The sequence below is a fragment of the Euprymna scolopes genome, chromosome 42 (genome assembly GCF_053919585.1).
Source record: "Euprymna scolopes isolate OS-2025 chromosome 42, ASM5391958v1, whole genome shotgun sequence".
Classification (NCBI taxonomy): Eukaryota; Metazoa; Mollusca; class Cephalopoda; order Sepiida; family Sepiolidae; genus Euprymna; species Euprymna scolopes.
The window spans coordinates 64,999,151-65,019,596 of NC_136523.1; the positions used below are offsets into that span (position 1 = coordinate 64,999,151).

The 20,446-nt window shown below is 36.3% G+C and overlaps 1 long non-coding RNA gene across 1 annotated transcript in view; it reads left to right on the plus strand.

Annotated features, from left to right (window-relative positions):
• The first annotated feature begins 3,222 nt into the window (after positions 1–3,222).
• The window catches only part of LOC145267164 (uncharacterized), a 31,508-nt gene continuing 14,284 nt past the window's right edge, over positions 3,223–20,446 (plus strand). The window contains exon 1 of the long non-coding RNA XR_013864834.1: positions 3,223–3,408. This is a non-coding gene — a long non-coding RNA (uncharacterized LOC145267164). The remainder of the gene's footprint in view (positions 3,409–20,446) is intronic.

The window sequence follows — 20,446 nt, forward strand, 5'->3', positions numbered from 1 at the left end:
ATGTTGATTCAATTCTCGGTAATCCATTACGGGCTGAATTTTGTCTTTAGTAGGTTGTTCAACAGCCATGAGCGGAATTAAACCTTTGGGTGGTCCCAGACGTTCCTGTGGGTACGGTATTAACCATCCGTTATTAATCCACATCTGAAGTTCTTCTTCATATGCTGCCCTATTCTTCGTGGAAACTGCATATTCTGGAATAATGTTGCACAGCCAATCTGGTGCCTGGCTCATAGTCCATTTCCACTATGCAGTCCACGCCTTTTCCTTGTCAAACGTAGCACAGAAATCCTTTTGTTCAATAGACATGGCTACACAGACTTTTCCTTCTCCAAGCATTACACCTTCAGTCGCTGTGATTATAACGCCTCCTAGTGTTTGCATTGCATCAATTCCAATCAACATGTAAAAGCCAAGGGGTTTTTCTTGCATTACCAGAACGTCAACTTTGGCTGTGTCACTCTTCTCAGTACAGATCGTGACTGTCCCTTCACCACAACATGCTCGGGATAAGCCATTGATCTTCATAATACCGACTGGTTGCTCCCGCCACATCTGACAGTGATGTGCACTAACTATAGACCGGGAACACCCTGTGTCCATGAGTGCTGAACACTGCACATTGTCAATTTTAATGCCAATGACCAGTAATCCTGTGTTCATTGGTTGACAAGGGTCAAGGGTGGCGATAGTACCTTGCCCCCGATGTCGTTTCCCGAACAGTTGCGAGATATGTGCCCAAACTTATTGCAGCGATATCATTGTATACTGTTCTCTGTTCTCCTATCACTCCGGCACTCCTTAGCAAAATGATTGGCCTCCCCACATTTATAGTACACTGGGCCTACACACTTATTACTACCTGGGAGAAAATCTACATTGCTTCCATGCGGTTCGACTGCTGCATGTTGAATACTAGTTGCTGCCGCAATTGGCTCCTGTTCCTTACAGATGTTTTGAGCTCGGGCTAATAACTCGTCTGTTGCCAATTCATCAATTCGTGACGATGCCCGCAACAGTTTGCTGACCTCCTCAGGTAAGCCTACTAAAAAGGCACATCTTAATATCTTATCGTTGACCCCACCAGATGGTACCGACAACTTTCGTAGGTCAGCTAGGTACCCGTCAACCGTTTCCTTGGGGTGAAGTCGCCGGCTCGTGAACTGTTGCCATGCAATGAACGGATCTGTACAAAACGCTGTATACAGGCTGTGTTTGATTGTATCCCAGTCTGGTTCATCCCCGACTTGCTGGTAGACTGCATAGGCTCCTCCGGTTAACCTCAGAGGAATGACTGTGGCTGGTTCTTTAATTCTGCATAGTGTACAGATCTTCTCAGCCTTTTCAACCCATTCGACGACAGACAGTCCAGTAGTAGATCCGTCAAACTCTGGTATCAAGCGAAAGTCGAATCTGTCCATTTTCTGCCTTTTGAGTCATCACACACCGAGAACCGAAATAGCTTATAATTCAATAACTTGAGTGTTATTTCTACTGCCCGTCACACCAATAATTTCCTGGGTAAGGTTGACACTGTTGTCCAAACTTCCAACTTCCAAACTTCTGTATACGTAACGCACCTTTTCTCAACTTCAAAGAACTTCTGCTAATTCAACTTATTTCTTCGAAATCCAACTTCAAAATGAACCTCCCTCTAAAAAATCAACCCTCTTTTATCTCCAACCAGGAGCATCTCATTTGCATATCGGGTGGTCACATTGCAGGCATATAAAGAGATAAGGCAGCCATTTTTGTTTCTTCTTCATTCATTTCATTCCACGACCAAGCCGTTGAATTATGCACACATGCTAGTTAGATAAGTCATGCGTTTCCCTACATTTCAAGGATGTAACAACAGTATTTGGTTATTTGACAGTTTAACTCGTGGTACTCTTCTGTTATGGAGACTGAAATGTTGAACAACGCCGTGATTAAGTGAAAATCGTAAAAGTTCTGACGTTTCTTTTCAGTATTGACATATCAGAATATGCGTGAAAAAAAATCTTTTAAATATTTTTTTTTTTGCAGGTGTAGTGCTTCCGACCGAACTGGGGGTACCTGTAGGTGCAGTACCCTCTTTCGAACCGACTGTACTGGGGGTCGGTTCGAGAAGGGGTACTGCACATATGGGTGTATGTGCAGTACCCTCTTTCGAACCGACCGAACTGGAGTTACTACCAGGTGTGATACCCCTTACCGAACCGACCGCCGAACCGAATGTACTGGGGGTACCATGGGTGTAGTACCCCCTTTCGAACTGACCCTACTGGTGGTACCCGTAGGTGCAGTTTTGAACCCTTTTGAACCGACCAAACAGGAAGCGGCATCCTTCGGAGCAGATGCTGCTTAGGAACCTCTCGTGCCGTTCCTTCCTGGAGCATTCTTCGAGGCTGATGCTCTATGGGACATCTGTAGTCCCAGGGGCCACACAGACCTGCCGATTCGAAGACCAAGGAGACCTTTACTGTTTACGGGTTCATGAGTTTCCAAGGCACTTGCCAGCTGCTTAAGTTGTGTGGTTACCCTGGGCTTTGAAAGAAAAAGAAAGTGAGTGCAATTAGTGATAACCCAGACTTGACTCCCAAAGAATGGGGTCAGTCAGAGAGAGATTAGTGCCTTGCTTCAGCAGAGCTGAAGAACCAGAAACCAAAAGCCAGCCAAGTGCAGTATCTGAGGACAGATACTACACTTTGATTCTCTGACAAGATGCCAATGTTTTGCATGTTTGTATTTGATTAGTTTCACTTTATTTATACGAAAAAGACAAACAAACACTCGAAATGAGGGAATTTTTTAAAATTCGATCAAGAAAAAAATAGAGACAATATCTGTTTGCAAATCTGAGATCTAGGAAGTATAAGAAAACTTCTCCCAGAATCTAACTGACACCAGAACCCAGACGCAAAAAGCTTTTCATCGACATGCTCAAATGCTCCCGCCCATTTTGTCTTTTCTATAATAGACTAGTGGGGGTACCCGGCGTTGCCCAGGTGTGGAGAGATGTATGTGTGTGAGGGAGGGTTAAAATAATAGTAGGAAGTCCGGATGAAGAGAGGTGTTAAAAAAAGTGGTAGTAGGGGATCAAAACAAAAGAGGGGTAAAAAAGTCCCTGTGGTATTGAGTTCAACAGATGGGCAGTTCTAGGAAAGAAACTTTGCTCATGGAATTTACATTTAATTTTAGGCACAGATAGATAATAAGGGAAATGTGCACATGTGCACTTTTAATGAGTTGTTGTGCACCTGTTGAACACAAAGACTTCATAATTCTCGTGTAATGTAAACTGTCCTTTTCTCTTTTAATCAGGAACTTCTATATAACAAGCATCTTCATTTGGATGGAACCAAACTTGAATCTCTTGGATTTGCCTATCAGAAACCAGAACTAACGATAGAATCGATGCAAGAAGTAAGTTTTTATGCCATTTTTTAAAAAAGTATTTGTCTTTCATTGTAGTTGTCAAACATTTAAGAAGGTTCAATAACTTAATTGTAAACCTGCACTTTGCTGCATGTTTTGATGGTGCATATGAATGACATTGTAGGTGATAGATGCTTGACCAAAGAAAGGGGGAAGGAGGTGTGGCACAGAAACTGAGAATATCTCTGGCTGGATTCCTCTCATCTAAGTACCTCATTAATTCTGTAGTCATGCTGGCCTTCTTCAAAAAAGTAATTTACAACGGTTATCTGCAGATAAGTTCCTCTGAATATGTTATCTTCGGTGGATATCACTAGTGGTCAACCTCTGGGTGGTTAAATAGTGACTGGTAACAAAGGCTGAAAAGATTCCAGGAGATGGGAAGGAGAAGCGATCAGAGCCTTCCTTTTTGAAGGAGGTGGAGTTGGACGTTTAAGGCATTCAATTGGTTTTCCTAAGTGCTTCCCAGTAGTTTGTCTGATGTGCTTTTCCAGGCAGATTGGGGCCCTAAGGCTTTCAATAGTAAAGTCCCATGTTAATGAGACTAGTGGGTTTCAGGTAAAAATCTCATTCTACAAGTCTGCCATTCAACTTTGGGGAAGGATGAATATTGTAATCTCTCCAAAGTAAATATTATTTGGTTATAAACTTGTGGCTTTTGGTTTAGAGGGAAAATTCCTTTGTTGGAGGATTGGATTAAAAAAAAAACAAAAAAAAAAACTGATTATTTAATTTATTACTTACTACTAAAAACTAATTTATTATTTTATTTGCTCAACGTTTTTACTTTTTATTTTTATCTGTTTTTTTTTTTTTTTTAACTATGATAACCAAATTATTATTCAACTAATGGGACCTGTTGAAATTCCACAGCGGACTCTTTCATATGTAATATATTGATGTTGGCATTCTGTGGATGTTCAGCATTAATGGTGATGCTCTGATGTTATTGTAGCTCTTTTGTTAAAACTGCAAAAATATTTATCTAGGCTAGCAGGGATGCCTAGCATAGCCCGGTCGTAAAATACACTTAAATATGATATTTTAATTTATGCAAATTTTGTATATATTATTATAGAGTTAATGTTCTATTGATTTTTAAATATTATAAAGTTGTGATTTCAAAAATTAAAAAAATATAGCCATATGACTTGGGTGCATCAGCTTGAATCGAAACCAAAACTTATGAAGAATTCTTGATAAAATTATTTATTACCAGAAATGGAAGGTCATAACAATTAAACGGCAGTCACTTGGAAGACAAAAGATGTAAGCATGACAAAATAACACACATGTTATCGTATTAATATGATATAATTACATGGATAAACAGTTGCAGGAAGGTTGGCTGGCCAACAAAAACTTAAAAGCAAGTAATTTGACAAGCCAACAAAAACTTAGAATCAAATGATTTGACAAGACTATAGAATGTGGAATTTGGAAACAACGGATTTGCTGAAACAACTTTGAAGATTGGAGAATAAGCTTCTGAAATATTAAAAACAGTCTGACACTGGAGCAAGAGAAAATTGACGTTAAATGAATAGAGAAAAGAGATTCTGAAAGTTGAATTTAATTATTACAGTATCGTTTGGTCAAAGATTATTATTGAATCAAATTGTTAATTTTTATAAAATGTTTTAATCGCTATATTTATAAAATTATTGGATGTGAATAGCTTCAAAAAATTTCAAATGTTTGATGAGGATTTGCTAAGAATTTTAAAGCCAGAAATAACTTATTCCACAGTTTAAATGTTTTCAAATCCCTTTCAAACTTAGAAAAGTGATAAATTAATTTATTATTCTTTTTTAACAAAAGGTTAAAATGGTTGACTTGAAATGCATTCTGGTGGATTTAATGTATCTGGAAAATTAGTTTATGGGACAGTGGATAAGCAAGCAACACGTTAGAAAAAGTAAGAAATCGAACACATCATTAAAGCTGGGTCAAGATATTTTGGTTGATTCGTTCAGCCATATTCATTTGTTAAAAAACTGACATTTTATATAGTGAAGTTTGAAAAAAAAAACTGTCAGGATGGAAGTAGTAATAAGAGGAGGGAGGAAATGGATGCTGTATGTAGTAGGTTGCGTAGGGAGAGGAGAAGGTGGAGATGTGTGGCAGTAGGAGGCGATTAGTAAGGAAAATGGATGAGGAAAGGAGGAGTAGATGGAGTGGCATAATATGGACACAACCACCTATTTGAAAATTCAAATATATTGTTTGTTTGTTCTGTTTTACGGCATATCAACCACTTTGGGGTCATTTAATGCCGAAAGGTTCGTTATGTTGTGTTAAATATTGGTTTGTTCTTCTTAAGGTTTTTCTTTTTTTGGGGGGGGGGGTCTTTCCTTATATTTTTGAGTATATTTTAGTTTCTTTCAGAAAATTGATAATTTTTTGGGGATCAATCTTGTTTAATATTGTTTTCAGATTTTTTTCTTGGTAATACTTTGTTCGGATTTGTTCAAGGTCAATGCAGTTTGTCAGTATATGGTGTATTGTGTAGGGTTCTTGACACGTTATACAGTTTGGTGTCTCCTCCCCTTTTAGTAGATGTGAGTGGGTGATGTGAGTGTGACCTATTCGCAGTCTGGTCATTACTACCTCTTCCTTTCTTGTTAACTTTTTGGTGTTTCTCGTTCCAATATTTGGTGTTATTTGGAGTAGTTTGTTTTTGGTGCATGAGCTCCAGTTTTCTTGCCATTTTCTCTTCAAAAATGTGTTTATTTTAGTCTTTAGGTCTGTATAGGGGATTTTTCCACTTATGTGGTTTTGTTGCAGAGTTTCCTTTGCTGCCTTATCTGCTTGTTCATTCATGTATATGCCGATATGGCTTGGTATCCAGCAAAAGATAATGTTTTTTTTCATGGTTATGGCATCTATTTTGTTTAGCAATTTTGTAATAAGTGGGTTTGTCATTTTTTTTTCTTTTAGAGATATGAGTATTGAAAGTGAGTCAGTAAATATGATATATTTTTGATGGTCATCATTGGTTATTATATTCAGTGCCGAATCTATGGCTGTTGCTTCTGCGCTGAAAATAGAAGATTCGTTTGGGAGCCTTTTCTTTAGTTTTATTTTTTTGTGGATGGCTGCGCATCCTACTTTATCTCCATCTTTTGATCCGTCAGTGTAAATTTGTGTATATTCTTTGTATGTATTCTGGATGATAAGTAGTTCTTCATGGAAGGTTGATGGGTGGGTTTTCGTTTTGGGATATTTATTTAATTTTAATATTATGTGTGGTTGTTTGATCATCCAGGGTGGAGTTTTTGATTTGTTATATTTATGTATTTTTGTAATGTCCATTTGGGCTTCTGTGAGAAGGTTTTTTATCCGGAGGCTGTAGGGCTTGATGATATTTTCTTTCTTGTTGAAGAGATGTGTGTATTGTGGGTGGAGGGTACATTGGTATGCAGGATTTGTTGGACACGATACCAGCTTTAGGTAATATTGTAGCGCTAACTTCTGTCGTCTTAGAATCAGTGGAGGCTCATGGGCCTCTATATAGAGGCTTTCTACTGGAGAGGTTCTAAATGCTCCCAAGGCTAATCTTAATCCTTGATGATGGATTGTATTTAGTTCTTTTATGTAGGACTTCCTTGCTGCTCCATAGATGAAGCATCCATAGTCCATTTTAGATCTGATTAGAGTTTGGTATAATTTCAATAATGTGACTTTGTCTGCACCCCAATCGGTGTGTGCTAGGACTTTGATCAATTGCATTGTCTTTTGGCATTTTGCTTTTAAATATTTTATATGCGGTATAAAGTTCAATTTTTTATCGAATATAATACCTAAATATTTATGTTGGTCGGTGAGTGGGATGTTCTTGTTATCCAGTTTCAGGTTGGGGTCGTGGTGGAATTTTCGTAATTTGCAAAAGTGGATGCATTTAGTTTTTTCCTCTGAGAATGTAAATCCATTTTCTATGGCCCATTTGTTTATTTTATTCAGACAGAGTTGTAGTTTGCGTTCGGCTGTTTGTATATATTTAGATTGGTAGTATATAAGTAGGTCGTCCACGTATAGGGCGTTTTCAATTCCTGGGTCTATGTTTTTTATGATATTGTTTATTTTAATGTTGAAGAGGGTGACAGACAGGATACTGCCTTGGGGGACCCCCATTTCTTGATCTTTTTGGACTGAATAAGTGTTGTCCATCCGTACTTGGAAGTTTCTATTTGTTAAGAAATTTCTGATAATTTCTGGCATTCTACCCCTAAGTCCTAGTTCATACAGGTCTTTTTGGATTCCGTATTTCCAAGCGGTGTCATACGCCTTTTGCATGTCAAAAAAAATTGCTATAGATGTTCTTTTTTTGCAAATGCTTCTCTTATGCGTGTTTCCAGTTTTATTAAGTGATCGGTGGGGCTTCTATTTTTCCTGAAACCCGACTGGCTTTCTGTAATTAGATTTTTGCTTTCCAAGTACCAATTTAACCTTTCGTTAATCATTCTCTCAAAAGTTTTGCACAAACAACTAGTTAGTGCAATGGGTCGGTAGTTTGTTGGGTTTGTATGGTCTTTTTTTGGTTTGGGTATTGGGATTACTGTTGCCTGCTTCCAGTTTTTTGGAATGTTGTTAGTTATCCATATCTCATTGTAAATTTGTAATAAGTAGTCCAGTGATGGTTTTGGTAGTTTTTTGAGGAATTGATAATGGATCTCGTCGGGGCCGACTGCTGTATCGGGAGATTTGTTTATTGCCTCCTCTAGTTCTGCACTGTTGAATAATTGATTGTAGTTTTCTTCATTTTTTGATTTGAAGTTTATTTTTATTTTTTCTTCATTTTTCTTTATAGCTTGGAATTTTTTATTTTGGTTTTTTGATGATGAGTTCATTGAGAATTGTTCTGCTAATTTATTTGCGATATTTTGTTTGTCGGTAATCTTTGTGTTGTCGCATATAAGGTGTTTAATAGGGTTCTTTGTATTTTTTCCTGCTATTTTTCTGACCATCTCCCATACTTTTTTGGGTTTTGTGTTTTGATTAATTTTTGTTACATAGTCTTTCCACGAGTTCCGTTTTGATTCTTTGATAGTTTTCCGTGCTTTGGCTTTGCTGTTTTTATAGGTGTCCAAATTTTCTTTCGTTGGACTGTTTTTGAATTTCCTTAGGTTTGCACGTCTGGCTCTTATAGCTTCTTTGCATTCTTTATTGTACCAGGGTTTGTTATATTTTGTAGTAGTGGAACTTTTTGGTATGTTCTCCTCGGCTATTGTGAGTAGGGTGTTGCTGAAATATGTGATGTGTTCTAAGTCAGGATTCGCTTCAGGTATTAATCTGTATTGACATGTATTTTGGAAATTTTCCCAATTTGCCTTTTGTAAATTCCAGCGGGGTGTTTTGTCTTCTGGCTTGGGATTCTCGTTTTCTATTATGATTGGGAAGTGGTCACTTCCGCATGTATCCTTATGTGTTCTCCAGCTATAATCCATGTATATAGTTGGGTCACATAGTGTTATATCGATTGCTGATAGGGTTCCCGTTGGTGGGTGCATATATGTATTCTCTTTGTTGTTGAGTAGGCATAGATCATTTTGGTTAATTATTTTTTCTATGGTTTGGCCTCTTTTGTTGTTTTTTTTACTGCCCCACCATATATTGTGACTATTGAAGTCTCCCAACAGTAGAAAAGGTTTAGGTAGTTGTTTGATTATATTGTTTAATTCTGTTTCGTTTATTGTTTCATTTGGTGGTATATAGAGTGAGCATAGGGTTACTGTTTTGTGTAGTGTTGCAGTTATTGCAACAGCTTGCATATTTGTTTTTAAGTTCACTTTGCTGTGTGGAATGTTTTCGTTTATCAGTATTGATGATCCACCGGTGGCTTTGCATGATAATTTGTTTATGTGGTTGTATATTGAGTAGTGTTTTATGTTAATTTTGTCATTTTCTTTTAAGTGTGTTTCCTGTAGGCAAATTATTGCAGGACATAAGGATTTGATAAGTATTTGCATTTCTTCGATATTAATTTTTAATCCTCTTATGTTCCACTGTAGGATTTTGTTAGTCATGGTTTATATTTTCTTTTGGTTTTGGACTGTTGGTGTTTATGTCTACGTCCATAGTTTCGATGTTAGTTTGGGTGTTTCTTTTGGAAGTGGATGGTCTGTTTCTTGTTTCTGGTGAGAGGCTTTTTTTGGGTTTTGGTCTGGGACTTTTAGATTTACTTTGTCTTGACTGTCTTTTTTGGCTACCAGTTTCAACTAGTTCAAATTTATTTTCATTTTCAATTAATACTAATTCTGTTTTTTGTTTGTCATTTTGTTTTTGGGGGGTAGTTTTTTTGTTGTTCTGTTCTATTTCCATTTTTTCTGTTGTTGTGTGTTTATTTTTAACATCTGTTTTTGTCCTTGTTAGTGACTTGGATCTTTCACGTTTTGATAATTGAGGAGGTTTCATTTCTTTAGAGATTGATTCCTCAATATTGATGGAAGTTTTTCTGATTTCCTTTGTTTCGTTTTCTTTTATACTGGGTTGTTCGTTTCTGACTTTTATTTGGCTGTTAGAATTTATTTTCAGTTCTGATAAAAAAGATTTTAATTCTTCAAGTATGTTCTTTAGTTCTTTTGCTAGGTTTGCAATTTCTGGAGCAAGGTTTAGTTCATTGTAGTTGTACATTTTGTTTGCTTGTTGGGTTATTGTGGCATATGAGTTTTTGGTGCGATTTGTGACTTCTTTGCGGGCTTCTTGGAAGGTTATATTTTTTTGATATTTGATTGTTATTATTTCCTTCTCTTGCTTATATATTTTGCACTGTTTTGAGTGAGAGTGGTGCTCTTCTTGACAGTTTGTGCATTTGGTTTTATTTGGACAGTCTTCTTCATCGTGGTCTGGGTTTTTTTCACTGCAGTTTCCACATGTGAAGAATCTTAGACATTGGTCTTTATTATGTCCAAACTTTTGGCAGTTGTAGCATTGTAAAGGTTTTGGAATGTATTGTTCTATTTTCGTTCTTTCATAACCTATATTGATGGTCTCTGGTATTTGAGGATAATTGAATGTTAATATATAAGTGTTTGTATATATTACCTCTCCTTTTTTTTTAAATGTGATTCTTTTTACATCTGTGACCCCTTGGTTTTTTAGTTCTGTTTTGATTTCTTCTGTTGTGCAGACGGAGATTTCCTGGTTTTTTATGACTCCTTTGGAGTAGTTTAGTGTTTGGTGTGGATAAGCTTTGATGTTTGTTTCATGTAATTTTTGTAGTTGAAGTAGAGTTTTGGCCTGTTTTTTATTTTGTACTTCTACCAATATGGTACCATTCCTTAATTTTTTGACATTTTTAGGTGTTATTTTGCTTGATATTACCTTTTGGATAATGAAGGGTGACATTTTAGTTAACGGTATATTAGACGTTGCTTCTAGCACGATGAATCTTGGAAAGTTTGTATCTTCATTGTCGCTGTCAGAGTCTATTTCTGTGTGTGGTCTCTTGGATTTTTTGGCATTCATAATAATTTTTGAAAAATTCATCAGCCATGCTCCCCACCCTCCTCGGAGCCCCTTATGGGGAAGAACTATGAGGGGGTAAATCCCATTCGCCTCGGTTCTCCAGGGCTACATAGCTGGTATACTCAAACATGGGGAGGTTTCCAAGCATTCACAATATATGGTTATGCCCACCCAAGTATGGGATTTCCCTGTATTTTTATTATTCCTGATGGTTACCTTTTTCCCAGCTTGATTGACCCTTCAGCCATCGCTTATTAACTCAGTTTATTGTTTATGTTGAGTGTTAGTGTGTTTTTGTTTGGATTGTCTGAATTAGTGCTTGTCATGACCAACCGATTGATTGGATCGGGCCTATCCAACCTCCCGTCTAGCCTAGTAAGGGCCAAAGTGGTGTGTTGTAGTATCATGTTATTATTTCCTAGGCATGTTCCACTCAACCACCAGGATCCCGTTCTTAATGCATTACGGGTTGCCACCAACGGTCAACTGGTGGTCCCATTGAAGGATTTTTACCCTCTGCAGGGGGGCAGTTGGTATGTTCTATCGCCCTACCAACTAGGCAAAAAAAAAAAAAAAAAAAAAAAAAAGGGGGTGAGGAGGTGAAGGAAAAAGAAAACGAGGGAGGGGAAGGGGAGGAGAATGTTGTTTTTGTTTTTGTTTTCGCAGAACATGACTAAGTTTTGCAAAAGGGAATAAAAAAACAAAGACATCTATGTAGGTGCGTTTCATCTCAGGAAGTCAGTAGACAGCCTGATCTGGTAGCACCAGTCAAATATATTGGATTTGTTTTAAAGTCATTAAAAACCAATAATACAAGATTCTCTGCATCTTGATTTTTTTTAAAGATTACTTTTCAAGACTCCTTAAATGTAAAACATTTTAAGACTCCTTAAGCATAAGCCTTATGTTTCAGACATTTTCAAGAATCAAAATCCTGTAATGCATTCACAGATATTTGTGTGACTTTGTATGCTATCATCGCTAGATATCTGTCTTGCCCAGTTTCAAAGGATGGTCAGAATATGCAAGAGAATGCTGCCTTCAGCACTATTCTCTTGTATATTCCGACCATTCCTCTCAGCAAATCTTAAAAAAGTTAGATTTCAGATAATGTGAAAACTATATCTTGTGTAGGAAGCTGTACGATCTGGAAAAGACTTTGAATTTCTTGCTCATGTCTGAGTATAGAACTTCCAGTACACTTTGTTCTTCAAATATTGCTTTTATATTTTTGATAACAGCTGCTGATAAGGTTCAGTGGAGGCATCATATGAATGGACTTCAACTGTACTCGTTTGTTACAAGCAAATATTCCTTACAAGCTATCGAGAATAAATCTGTGCTGACATGTTGCCAAGAGTAAGTAGGGGTTTCATGCTGATGCATCAATTCGACTTTAGATAAATACAGAATATTAAGAGATCGATTATAAGGGTGTCTGCCACCATTTTGTCGTATCCACACTGTTTGGCTATTTGGTGAAGCCATTTCAAGAATGAGTGTGCCGATTCATTTGAATTTTGTTTGCACTGCAGCAATTTGTATCTTGTTGCATGAAAATTCTATCTCGGGTTCTCAAAGTATTTTTTGTGCGTTTCAACAGTCCTTCCTCCATGTCGGAAAACAAATGTGTCACTTATTCCTTGTCCTTCGACACGTGTCTATAACAGAAGATATCTAAGTTTGGCATCATTGTCAACGTCATACATGGGATCATCACAATGGAGCCTGACTTGCCGAATAAATCTGTCCATTGATTTGGCAAGGTTTATGCTAGACCAATCTGTTGTTGATGGAAGAACTTGAGATGAAGTTGCCATTTTTGTTTTTGTATAAAAATAATTATCTTACCTTAGTGTTTAGCAGCTATGCACGTATTCATTTTTTTTTTTTTTAATCCTTGTGGAGAAAAAACGAATGTCACAATTAATTCATTATTTCACTTAGTTTCATTTTTGGTATAAGTGTATCCTTATAATCCAGTTTTTAACACTCCGGAGTTTATCAGATAAGATGGTTGCAATAATGAGCGGGTAAAACGAGAGCTGATTTATCGTATGTTTTATTTATGAAACGCCATTACAAAATAAAAAAGATCAATTAAGAGCAATAACTCTTCTCTACTTCAGAGTCATGCAAGGGACATAACTACCACAATTTATTTATTTATGGAGGCGTGAGAAATATTGATAATAAAATTTATTACGAAGTGAAAGAAAATTTTAAATAAAAGCGGTGCTTATTTAGAATTGCACTTTTTAAAAAAATCAAAAATATAGAAAAACCTTTATGGTGTACTTACTTATCATGGTATGAAACAGCTTTCATGAAAGAGATTATTTTGGAGGAACCTATACTACACTACCTATCGAATATTCTGATTAAATTACTTTTATTATTATTATTTAAACATTACTTCTTGGTGTTGTTTTTTCCCCACTGTATGTGATTCTCTCTAATGAAATTTGTAGTGACCACTATATACGGCTGGAACAAATCTTTGGCAGAGACATTCTAATAGCAATCACCGTTTTCAGCATGCATACGTATGAAGTGCACGTAAAGACACAACGTTGTAATTTGCCCATTCACACACATGTGATAAAGGACTGTTACGCATTGCGCTCAGTAATACAACAAATATTCTACAACTCTCCTATATAAGCTTTTGCATGCATAAATCAAACCAGTTCAGGATGCAATTCTACGCATAAGCAATGACGCCATCCTACTCCATCATTGTGACGTTAAACCACTAACACGACTGTGCGTGCATCATAAACCTAAATTTTTATCATGGAAAGCACCATATTTAATGCGAATTAATTCTTTTCAACAAGTTATTTCAAATTGCTGTTTTCATATGCAATGAATACACACACAAACACACACACACCCACACACACACACACACACACACACACACACACACACACACACACAAGACGCATACATATTTTAATGACTATTTTCTTTTCCCTTCAGAAAATAACATGGGTTCCTTCTCAACATGAAAATTCATAATCATGAACGTTTTGTCTTTTCTTCAAGACACACATTAGCAAAGACTGTCTAATGAACACTTGTTGCAAAAACCTTGACATTGAAATAATTTGAATTACTTTTTCTTAAACATGCTAATAAATGTTATTTTATCCCAGTACAGCGATCTTGGGTTCTTTGTTGGGTGTCGTTTTTTTTTTTTTACAAAATTTTTCACACCTTTGAAATTTATGTGGATGTCGATGTGACTCAGTGGGATCCTTCTGTAAATTGGAAATTTCGTTAAATTTATCTTTAACAGTTCCAGTCATACTCTACCGCTTTTAACTTATAAATATCCCTGCATCTGCAACCATGATCTCTAATATCGAGGGATTCTGGCTATGAATTGGTGAATGCGACTCACACCCCACATAATCTACAAATTATTGTATATAGACATTAATTTTCATGAATGATAAATGTTTTTTGGGAAATTTTTAGGACAAACCTTGGAGTAAATGTGGTATTATGGTGATTGATGGTTACAGTTAAGATTGGGATAGGCATCGTGTGAGAATTAATTTCCTCACATGCTTTAGAACTCGGCAGAGTGCAAAAAAAAAGGACAAACGGAATAAAAGCAAGCCTTACCTAAGGTGATGAATATCAATCTTTGGTAGGATTGCAAAAAATATGCCCATTTCTCGCGTATCTGAGAGTCTGGTATTTTTTTTTTTAAAGTGTTAAATTGCTTCTCTTCGGAGAAGCTAGTAAAAGGGAGCAGAAACCATTTATTTATGGTATCTGGAAGAATAAAACTCCATTAACGGCGCCAAACTATTTTAGTTCTAGGGAAGACGATATTCGTCTAAAAAAATTCCTGTCACAATAGGAAAAAATTCTTAGTTAATGAAAAAAAAGGAAATGGAGCTCCAAGCATTTTTGACCTTGAGGCAGTCTCTTTTAGGGAGATACTTAATTTAGCATCTTGCCCCTAGCAAGGTTTTTTGCAAAGAGAGCAAAAATGTCTGTAAGTTTTAAAAACTGTGCATGCAGGAAGTTTCCTAGAGGTCCAATCCAAAGCCTTAAAAGAAAACATGGCATTCAGCGCCTCAACCAATAAGGCTCACTTTCCCATGTACAATTTTCAGCACACTGCCAAGGGAAGAAAGAAAAAGGAATAGGTATTTATTACTTTTTTCTAATACTAATTACAATTTATCTATGTCACTTAATGGGCATTTGAAATAATCAGTTGCAAGGACCTAACAAACTGTTATGGGTTTAGCATCTTTATTTAAGGTAATTATGAGTTATCTGTACGTGACGAGTTAGTTTTATAAACAATTTACTTTTTCTAGGTTGCCAATATTAGTAATTTTAAGAATGATATTTTAACGTAAGTCTAATGGCAACAACTGGGGTTAAGGAAAGAGAAGGTTAAATTTTTAGTTTTCTGAACAATTCGGACAACTCCATTCCCCCAAGGTATCCTGTTGAGTCACCCCAACACAGTCGAAATGATACCAATTGTCACAGGCATCACAGCACACCATGGGAGCTGATCCATCATTTGCGACAGAATAGCTCCGACAGAAGAAAGGACACCCCCTCCTCTACAAATTCTGTAGAAGATGGCACAGAAGTGGCATTTAGTTCTAGAAGAAACAGATGTTAAAACATCTTGTGGACCTGTTCGCAACCATCGCTCAGCACATAGGTCGAACGAACTCTACCATCGGTCCCATTAATGAGTCTGAGCACTTTTCCTAGACTCCAAAAGGGTCTGGTTTTATTTGGTGCTTTAATCAAAACGATTTCTCCCACTGACACCTTCAGAGGTCTATCGCCCACCATATTGGCATCAACCTCACTCAAGGACAATAAATAATCATTGTGCCATATCTTCCGGAATCTCTCGATATATTGATGTCTCAATTTTAGAGACTGCAGAAGTTTTGCCCGACTGAGGGGATCAGGGCACAATCCATTACTGCTTATCAATAAACGAGGACTATACCCGGTTTGTAGAAAGTGATTGGGCATTAAAATATCGAGACCTCCTTCGGAAGCTGCTATGTAGGTGAGTGGTCGATCATTGATCGCCTTTTCTACATGGAAAGAATGGTAAAAAATCCGAAGTAGCAGGCTTTCTTTCGATCCAACATTGTTTGAGCGTCTTAATCATTCTCTCCCATGCATCGCCATGCCAAGCTGAATAAAGAGGGATGGTGAGATGACTAATGGTAGTCGATCTGAAATTCTCTTTGAATTCATCAGAGACAAATACTTCAGATAACAAGATACCGGATGCCAAGAAGGTTTTCGCATTGTCCAAATAAACATGCGTAGGAACCCCAAACTGGTTGGTGAATCTGACAAATGCCAATATGAAGGAAGTGGTGCTAATATCTGGTAAAAGTTCCAGATGCACAGCACGCAAGCTCATTACAGGTGAATAATAAGATGTATATTTTGACGTCTTTGTTGTTCTGCTTTAGCAAAAAATGAACGGTAAAGTCAACACCCACCTGTTGAAAAGGATTAATAAAATTAGCCCGATGATTGGGCAGTAGAGAACCTGAGAGAGTTTTAAAAGGCATCAAATTGACGTTTTTGCAAATAATACAATTGCGAAGAATTTTCTTCACCGATTGCATCCCTTGAGGGATCGAAAACCCAGATAATCTCAACTTTGCAAGAGTTGAGTTGGTTTCTAGATGGCAACAATTTAGGTGTGCCTCTTTGATAACCAATTCAGCCAAATGATGATTTTCCCCCCAGAAGTATAGGGAATTTGACATCAAAGGGGGTGGATGTCAGAATTCTGAATACGACCTCTTGTTCGCATCAGACCGTCCTTATCAAGGAACAAACCAAGAGCAGATACTCTTGAAGGAACAGCTTTATTAGAGGGCTGGCACAAGTATTCCAATTCAAATGGATATTCTTTCTCTTGCATATAAGAAAAGAGCAGTAGTTTAGCTCTATGATTGGTATCTGTGTTTCGGTGTTTTAACTTATCACAGAACCCCAATACCTTCTCCAGGACATTAATTGCTTTGGTCAGCAAAGAATAATTGGCAATATTTATTGGTTCAGTGCTAGGACCATCGGAGAACATACAAGAAATGACCTTTTTGTTCACATCATTAAGGCAAAGTAAAGGAGACACTGGCCAGTCAATTGCCAGTTTATTCAACCAGTTGGGGCCCAAAATTTTAATAGTTGTTCAAACTTAGAGGTAGTAAACCCTCTAGTTAAGTCTGCTGGGTTTTCGGACGAAGGAACATATTTGAACCGAGGGAGAACTTGGAACTCTAGATTAAATTCATCCAGAATTTTTTTTTATATCCATCACACGGTTGTTTACAAAGATGTTTTTAGTTCCTTTCCCATTTAAGACCCAAGATAAGGCTACTTGAGCATCAGACACAAGAAAGAAGGAATTAATGTTGATAGTTCCCAATGCTTTCAGTACATTAGGCACTACTTTAAGGGCCAGATAAATGGCCAAAAGTTCCAAGGTAGGAAGGGTCTTCCTTTTAATAGAAGCCACTTTCATCTTGGCAAATAACAGGGAACATTCTGACTAGTGTTGGGACGATTCCTAATTTTTATACGATTCCGATTCCGATTCCAGGAAAATATTGATTAACGATTCCGATACCAAGTACGATTCCGATTCCGATTCCTAGGGAATTATTGTTTTGAAATATACCAGGTAGTTTTATACTTATGGTCGGTAGTTCCCAAATATGTTCTCTAACTTTGGAAGAGATATTTTATGTCTACACCAGTACACCGTCGTGTTTTGGTTTAAATAAAATTATTATATAATAAACTAAACGGAAAACTTAGCAAAATTTATTTTAGAGAAAATTTATTTTACTTAATTGGAATACAGAAAAAAAACTCAAAGAAAATAGAATTTATCCTTCAGAAAAAAAACAAATAAAATAGAATTTATATAACAGAACAAAAACAAGAAAATTAGAGAATAAATACACACGATTCATTATTTTGGTCCTCATAATTAACAGATTTAATGAATTAAATAAAAAAAAATATAGCGGAAGAGAAAGAAAATATATACTAATTAAATATAAAAAAGATAAATATTTAATTTAATAATTTATAAATGAACGTGCGTAATGAAAAAAAAAACAATATAACATGTGACATGGCGCCGTAGATACAAAATAACCTTTCCAAAGTTAACGACCATATATGAGAAATACCATTAATCAAAAGTTTTTGTGTTTTATACCAAAAAGGTAGGTATAGCGAAAAGTTACAATTAAAGGAATTTCAAAAACGATTTTTTGTTTGGCTATTGATAGTTGTATTTGTGACGGCAGTTCTTCAGACCTCCATAATTCACAAGTAGTAGTTAACACCTATTATTTTTTATTACTTTTTCATTGCTTTTACACGTTGTTTCTAACGTGAAGAATAAGTTTAGCCAAACTAATTTTGAAATAGGGTATATCAAAGGAACACATATAAAAATGATACCACTATAAAAAACAAATGACATACTAGATAAAATTGAGCAAACATAATTACCAAAATTACAGAAAACGATTAAAAAAAAATGGTGAAGTTTGTTGAGTGAAATGAATTATTGAAAGAAAATTAATTGAACTAATAGAAATGTTAAATAAAAAAATGTCACATTTCAATATTTTTTTAATAATTAAATTCTCAGGGTTGTCGAAATTAAAAATTAAGTGATTTTTTTTTATTAGACTTCTTTCGAAGCTTGTTACCTTGAAAAATACATTTAAAACCCTGTTTTTTTAAATAAATTGAAAAATAAACGCAATTAAAAAAATTTAATTGATAATTGAAACTTTAAAAACATATTAAACATTGAAAAATTACTTATCTCACAAATTAACGTCCAATAAAGTAGATCCAGTCTTCATACAAGAATTCGGTTATAATAAATACATCTTTCCCAAACTTAAAAATTAAATCTTTTTTTTTTTTTTTTTTTTTTTTTTTGGGAGAGAGAGAGAGTGCTTTAAAATCGCCGGGGAGTGCCGCCTAAAATTTTAAAGAAGTAAATTTTAGGAGTTTAGTGCTTTTCAAAGACGGTTATCATAATTTATTATCATCATTTAATTTCCTTTTTTTTCCTCCCCCCCCACACCTTTCCACGTGGTTCAGTAGTTAACCAGTGCTCCTGTTGCTGTCAGTCAGCTATCTTTACCTAAGTTTTAATTTCTAGTTAAAAGAATTTTTCATGAATAGAATCAGCATTTTTAAAAATTATTTTTTTAGTTGTATATATTGTATTTACTCTTTGAAGTTAAGGAGGGTTAAAAAAATTGGTGACACCTAGATGGTGACGTAGGCAAAAAAAAAAAAAAAAAAAAAAGAGACACTGCGATTTCGACCCTCATTAATAAAACTGCACTGAGTGACTAGTTGGTAATATTTTGTTCCTTTTCTTTTTTATTTTGCTCCTCCAATTTATTTGGATGCATCATAGTTAAATGTTTTAACATGTTGGTTGTGGTCATGTTAGATGGTTTTATTCCTCGCGATATTTTAATTTGACAGACTTTGCAAATGGCTTTCAACTCATCATCTTCATCAACTTCAAAAAGTTTCCATGGAAGACTTTTTTTGGACTTTGGCGTTGTGCGTTCTATCCCAACCATTATCAATGGACCAGAGGTCATCTAGTCAGCGTCAGACAGGGCCAAACTATTTGCAAAGAACTTTGCAGCTAATTCTACCCTATGCGACGAAGGCCATCAACTCCCCATATTTCCTCCTACAACACAGAACAAGCTAGGTAACATACAAATATCCGTGCATGAGGTCGCCAAGCTAATCAAGAACCTAGATTCTAGTAAGGCAACTGGCCCTGATGGCATCCCAATTATAGTGTTAAAAAAGCTTCAACCAGAACTTGCTCCCATACTTACAAAACTATTTAAGCGCTGCCTTAAGGAGAAGTGCTTTCCGACCCCCTGGAAGACCTCATCAGTTTGCCCTGTGTTTAAGAATTCACGTGATAAGTCCTCTCCCTCTCAGTACAGACCAATAAGTCTCCTGTGTGTTATGAGTAAGTTGCTGGAATCCATATTAAATAGAGAAATAGTCAACCACCTCAGCAGGAATAACCTTCTTAGTGACACACAATATGGTTTCCGCTCTGTAAGATTTACCGCAGATGTGCTGACGGTTATATCCCACAGGATTAGTGAATCTCTTGACAAAGGCTTCCTTTCTAGGGCAATTGCTCTTGACATATCAAAGGCCTTCGACAAGGTATGGCATAAGGGTCTACTTCACAAGATTTCCAGCTACGGTATAACTGGAAATGTGTTCTCTATCATTAAATCATTTCTCTCCGATAGGCTCATAAGAGTAGTGGTAGGTGGACAAAAATCGGAGGCCTGCAATATAAATGCTGGAGTCCCTCAGGGGTGAATCCTGGGCCCAACTCTCTTCCTGATCTACATCAATGACCTCTCTAAACACATACTTAAATCATTCGTTGACATCTATGCTGATGACACGACCATCTACGGCAACACATCAAAGGCTGTAAATG